Genomic DNA, 6,910 nt, shown 5'->3' on the forward strand with positions numbered 1-6,910 from the left:
TGCGCACACACACAGACACACACATACGACACAAGAGTAAGAAAGATCTCTCTCTCTCTCTCTCTCTCTCTCTCTCTCTCACACACACACACACACACACACACACACACACACACACACACACACACACACACACACACACACACACACAGTCTCACACACCCTCGTCTATAATGACACGGGACGGGGTCAGTCACGAGGGATCCATGGCGAACAATTTATCGGCAAGGTGCGAGGAATTGGGGCCTTCGAATCTCCGCAACAAAGGGGGCAAGGCTTTTATATGACAAGAGTCACATTACTCTCAACATGTTGCGCTAGGAGAGCTGGATTAGGCGCAACTTTTGATGGTGGAGGTTGAGGATTCAAAGAGCCGCCACGATGCAGGTGGAACCTTAAACTTTTTATCCCATGAGACTTACTCAACGGTGGATTAAACCTCCAGTGTTGATCCCTTCATTTCTCCGGTGTCACTTATAGTCTCGCTCTCTCTCTCTCTCTCTCTCTCTCTCTCTCTCTCTCTCACACACACACACACACACACACACACACACACACACACACACACACACACACACACACACACATAGGACACTAAGAGTACATGCATGATGTCCCCCCTCCCCAAAACATACATACACATGCGAAAACAAAAAAAATGACCATCCCGTTGGTTTGACGTCGAAATGACGATGATAACCCTCCTTTTTTTAATATTTTATGGAAAGAAATTCTAAAGTTTTCAAACGTGGAGAAAATGAAAAGGGGCTAGTGATAATTGGTGCCTTTAAATAGAAGAGCTGTTGAGCTCTCTTATTATACTTCTAGCCATTTTGCGTTGGGTCTCCTGAGGGTCTTCTAATTGATTCTAGCTAGGTCTTCTGTCGTCTTCATTGTCTCGTGCTTTCTTTATGCATACTAGACTACATGGAATGATAGTCTTGCACGTACATTCTGTATCAGAGTAGCAATGATTTGAGGTGTGTGTGTGTGTGTGTGGGTTCCTCTGTGTGTGGGCTCTCTCTAAATAACGGACTCTTAAGGATGTGGCACCCTTGAGAGTCGTCCATGTGGCATTAGTGTTTACCTGCTGGGCCAGTGCAGCAGGTCACTTTTTGTCACTTAGTTTTTTTGCAAGCTCTTCATTTGCACAAAGGGCGATATGTTCAATCACCAAAATTGATTAAACATATTGGTTTATTCCTAGGTAGGTATTGAACTTGCGTGCCCACGATGAGAGGCATGAGCCAAACCACTAGAGTATAGACGGTGCTTGTCAAGTGCCCGAGTTCAAACAGTAATGACGTTTAAACCGAGGGGGGGGGGGGGGGGGGGGGGGGGGGGGGGGGGGTGTTAACCCTTTTAAAAAGGTGCTAGTTACCGGTATACGTGACTCCCTTCCACGTCGGCAGAGAGTCCGATATCTAGCTCACGCCCTGTGTGTGTGTGTGTGTGTGTGTGTGTGTGTGTGTGTAGTGTTTTTCAAAACTTCATTGGAGATGGAGGAGTACATGCTATTTGGGGGAGGAGGAACGATGTTTACTATACAGTGAGTTTCATCTCCATCGCTGGAAATCTTGTTGTACTAGTCGGCCCAACACTGCAAACATCAATCCTGTCGTACATCTGTGTGCTTCAAACTATTGGGTTGTTGCAAAAGGCGGCGTCCGCTATTGGGTCATTGCAAACGGTGTTGCATGCCATCTCGCCCATGGGGGCGTTGCAGACGCATGCCTGGATTGCAGTTCCACACCTAGAAGAATTGGTGCTGCAGAGATCTGTGCTCTACATCCTCCTCAACTTGATAGTGGCAAGGATCATCCATAAATCTGGTTTGTTTGCGAAGAGATCGACAACATGGCATCCTACCTTCATGAAGCAGGACGAGTCTCGTGCAGTTCGGAATCTTCAAGTTGTCTATGGCTTACATTGGTTGGCTCCTAGCACAATGTCGAATTATGCAGATGTGCCTAGTGGTCCATCAATGGTACTCATCTCAGCTCACTCTATGTGGGGATTGGGTTTGTATATCTTTGTGGTAACATGCTTTCACATAGTATACGTGCCAATCACATAACTGTACATAATCATGCTATACACACATATAATCATGTTGAAATTTATGTCTTTCCACATGAGTTTTGTGCATCTTTGTTTGTGTTCGTGTGTATGTGTCTGATCTATCTTTATGATGACATTCATGTGCTTGCTACCACCTTTGAATGACAAGTGTTTTGTAATTTATGCAGAGGGACTCCTTGTTTCATTGCATAGGGAGTTTCCCAATAACCGATCCGTCGAATCCGCTACTTCAAGTCCAGGGGCACCTCAACGGCCTTCATTTACATAATCATTCACTCTCACAGAATGATCGGCCCATGCTTGCAACCCCTGCTGCCCCCTCTCCAATTCCCCCCTCCCCACCTAGCCTATTCACCATAGAGCCCCTGGATGAGTTAGTAAAGTCTATGCAAACTCATCAAACCCCCGTTCGGGAAGCTCAAACAAGCAGCCATCCGCTACGGAAGGTGGCCACAAAGGTGGATTTGGTGCAAGCGGTGAGGGCAAGGAGTCGACGCCGATTGTCAACGATAAGCCAACGGCGCATCAACAGAAGATTGGGAGGTCAATGAAAGAAGTGAATCAGAAGCATGGTATGAGGATGGGTAAAGAGTATAACAAGGTGCATGCGCAATCCATGAAGCAAGGCAAAGTGGCAGGGGGAACCGGTGGCATGTAATTACTTTGGGGGCGAGAGGATGAGGGCGGTGAAGATGATGACAATGAGTTGAGCAGACAAGAGTTCAATGAGAAGGTGGACACATTCATTTGCAAGTTTAAGAGAAACCTGACCATGCAAAGGAAAGATTCTCTTTTGAAAATGCAAATTTTGATCAATGTTTTTGCATGTACATTGTACATAAATGTTTCTTTAAAGACAAATTTTTCTAATTTTTGAACTTATATTTGAATCATTATTGGGATTTGTGCCGAAGATTCATCAATGTTGTTGCATTAAATTCTGGTCTATAAAAATGTGTACTCCGAATATATGAAGAAAGCCATCAAAGAATGCTTTTTAATGTTTTTCAAAGTATGTGTCTGTGTGTGTGCATTTTTTTCTTTTTGAGGAGATAATATGTAGAGGACTTGGATGCTCAATCACGTAATTTATAGTCCTAGTTGTTTTTCAAACTATGCGCTTTTTTTATTATAAAGGAGATAATATGTAGAGACTTGCATGCACAATCATGTAATTTAGAGTCCTTTATCGTGTCTATCGTATATGATAAGAAACTCATCCTTGGTTTAAGGTTTCCTCTTTGAGGTTAATGGGTCTATACAAGGATTGAGTGGTCTTGTGTTATGTTTGTGTGATTTAGGTGAGGGTTGAGGAGTGATTTACATGGATTTCATTAATGTAATCACGATTGGGTGATTACGTAAATAACTAAAGTATTTATATTAAAAAATCACGTGATCATGTTAATTGTTAACGTGACTTTGATTTTGACCTGCAAAAACCTATAGAGCCGGTTAGTCTGGCGAGTTTTTTCATTTTCCTTTCGGGGCCCGTCGGGCTTTTTCATTTTCTTGGCGGGCCCGTCGGGTAAATGTAGTAGCCCGGTGGGCCCGCCGGGAAAATGAAAAAAACCTGACGGGCGTAATTATATATAGAAAATAGTGTGTTAACCCCGGTCTTTTAGCTATGCAAATACTTGGGGAGTGTATCCGAGTGCCAGGTATTGTCATCTCTTTGTGAATTGACCTAAAGTTACAGAGTCACAGGTTCTTTTTTTGGGCCGAACGTGATTCTTAATTCGGTAACCACTTCTAAAAAATTTTAATTCGTTTACCGACATAAAGGTATGAAACCAAAACAACTGAAAACTTGAGGAATCATGCTCATTGCGAAGAAGCCATTGGTCCAAATGAGGGTTGTAATTGGTTTTAGAAGATAAGCATATATAAATGACGAGTCGATAGTCAGAGGTCGGATGTCCTCTACTAGTGTACCGGGCATATAAAGATCCTTGAAGTCTTGCTATTGAGCTGATTTACAATATAAGAGCTATAATCGTTGATTGGGTTAAAATAGCTTTTATATATTGAATTGGTTGCATGGGTGGGTTACAATCCTTCACTGGGTACAAGTGGTCCCCAATTGGGTGATTATATTGAAGTGCATTATGTATTATGATAGATTATTAGTGCATGAAATGACCAATCATATATTTTATTGCTTTCGTTTGTTTTTTTGTAGCAAATGAAATTAGATGTGTCTTATTGTTTGCAAATCAAAGTGGACATATAAATAATCATTATAATAATAATTGCATAGAGAGATTCATAGCATTGTTATGGTTATTACGATGTATAGACTACATTGCAATGTGTATGGTTGCTCACGATATAGATGATCAATATGTGGATTGACTAGCGTGCATTGAAAATCTCATATTGTGCATCATGGTTACTTTCATATTGAATGGTTTTTAAATTATAATATATATTGAAAATAAAAAAAATATTTTTAGAACTGAACATTTTGTTCTTTTCTCTTCAGTTTTAGTTTAAAAGCAATGGAGCAAAATGTGGGCACAAGTGGTACAAAGAAGCCAAAGAATAAAAAAGCTCCTGACAAAAAGTGGAATTATGCTCACAACATATGCGGCCGATATATGGAGTGGCAATGTAAATTTTGTCACACAACAAAATCTGGCGGTGCACCACGTATCAGGGATCATTTTCTGGGTAGCGCTAAAAACAGTTGTAAAAAATGTGAACATTCTCAGGCACCTACAATTGCAAAGCGTTTGAGAGAAGAGCTCGCCAAAAAGGGTGGCAAGAGACGACAGATATATATCTCTGTGCCTTCGAATCAAGAGTTCCCAGAGCTAAATATTAACTCTGCAGATCCTATAGTGACGCTAACTAACCTTGGAGAACAACCTGCACAAGGAGAGGAAATTCCAGACATTGTTCCTTTTAAACGTCATAATGAAGGTGGACTTTGTCAAATGCGTCAAAAATCATTACATCCAAGCTTTCGAGTGCAGTCTCTAGAAGAAGCACAAATAGCACTCCCCAAAGCAATATTCTTTACTGGAAGTGCTTTGGTCATGGTAGACAGCAATCATTGGAAGGCTGCTTGAGAGAAAATCGGTGAGTTTGGTCCAGGATTTTCAGCTCCTTCTTATCACACGATAAGAAATGTTTTCTTGGACAAATGTTACATCGAAGTCAAAGAGCGTGTTGGCAAAATAATACTTGAGAATATTTCACTTTCAGGATGTACGATTGTGAGTGATGGCTGGTCAAATGTTTAGAGAAGATCGTTGATCAATGTAATGCTGGTTTGTCCAAGGGAAAACGTTTATAAAGACGATTGATAGTTCTGGTGTAATTAAAAGTGGCAAATACATTTTTGAGGTCTTGATTAATGTAATTAAAGAAATTGGTGTTGAACATGTCGTTCAAGTTGTGATGGACAACGCAAAGAATTGTAAAAACGCTAGTAAATTAATAAAAAAGTGCTTTCCACACATTTTTACCAATGGTTGTAATACGCACAGCTTGAACTTGGTGCTGAAAGATTGGTACACTAGCGAAGAAACCACATGGTTCGCCAAAATAATTGATACAGCACGTTAGGTTGTGAGATTTGTCTTGAAACGATAAAGAGTACTCGATTTGTATAGGATGCGCATGTCAGTGATGCTGAAACTTCCTGTTGAAACTCGGTTTTGCACACACTTTTATACCTTGGAATCACTTCTCCGTAATAAATGTGCTATGATTGACACATTCAATTGCGCGGCCTTTGATGAATGGCAACTTGAGCAGAAAAAAACAGTGAAAGATAAAATTACATGTCTACATGGCAATGTAAACAAGGTTGCTTGGTGGAGGAGTGTAATGGATGCATACCATGTAATGATGCCCGTTATGTTCGCGATCCACAATCTTGCTCAAAGGGCGCCAAACTTGGGCAAAGTGTGGATGACATGGTGGTCAGTCCAACAGAGTCTTGAAAATCCTGAAGAGCTAAAAGAGTCTGTAGTAGAGAAGGAGTGGCGATTACCATTCTCTGGCAAATAGCAGAAAATTTTGGCAAGTATTTTCATGCAAGGTGGAAGAGCGCTCATAGTCCACTCCATAGCGTGGCTTACATGCTCATAGTCCACTCCATAGCGATGATTGATGAATAAAGTATTCTATATAAATGGAACATTTAAAATAGTGATGATTGATGAATAAAGTATTCTTTTGAATATGATTGGCTAGTATATAATTTCAAATGGACAGTTAAAAACAACAAAATCAAATAATTCATACATTTTGTATATGAAATACTCTTCACAACCGCGTTACCGACCAAGTATTTCACATACTTAATACTTAAAATATTAACTATACATGCACATATAAATTATATGATGTTCGCACGGCCGGGTTAACGACCTGAATGCCACATTTATGGAAAAACATATGCTTCTAACAAACAACACTCTATTAGCTGCGTTACCGACCGAGTGCTGCCTGAATCTAAGGAAAAACGATGGCCTACATACGAACATCATATAGCCGCGTTACCGACCGATGCCCATATGTTTTTTGGGAAAGGGGAGGGGAAGTTGACTTACCATAAGGATACTAGATTCGCCGCGTTACCGACGCAGTACCCAGATAGTAAGCCAATACTTACCACAAGGACACCATCTTCCCCACGTCACCGAGGTGATGCCCCTGTGATAAGCACTATTCCGTAGGATAGCTTACACAAACACTCCCACTGTGTGGTAAGGTACCTTCTTACTGTCGGGCACTATGACAAAAGGCACGCTACCACACAACGCACACACACACACAACACATACCCGGATCGTGTGGTCAGGTACTCTGCTGC

At 41.2% G+C, this 6,910-nt stretch overlaps 1 pseudogene; it reads left to right on the forward strand.

The window, feature by feature from the left end:
- Positions 1–206: 206 nt before the first annotated feature.
- Positions 207–2,959, forward strand: LOC147435795 (uncharacterized; annotated as a pseudogene).
- The last annotated feature ends 3,951 nt before the right edge of the window (positions 2,960–6,910 follow it).

Source organism: Adiantum capillus-veneris, chromosome 18, assembly GCF_014529385.1.
Source record: "Adiantum capillus-veneris isolate H3 chromosome 18, ASM1452938v2, whole genome shotgun sequence".
In the NCBI taxonomy this organism is placed as follows: Eukaryota; Viridiplantae; Streptophyta; class Polypodiopsida; order Polypodiales; family Pteridaceae; genus Adiantum; species Adiantum capillus-veneris.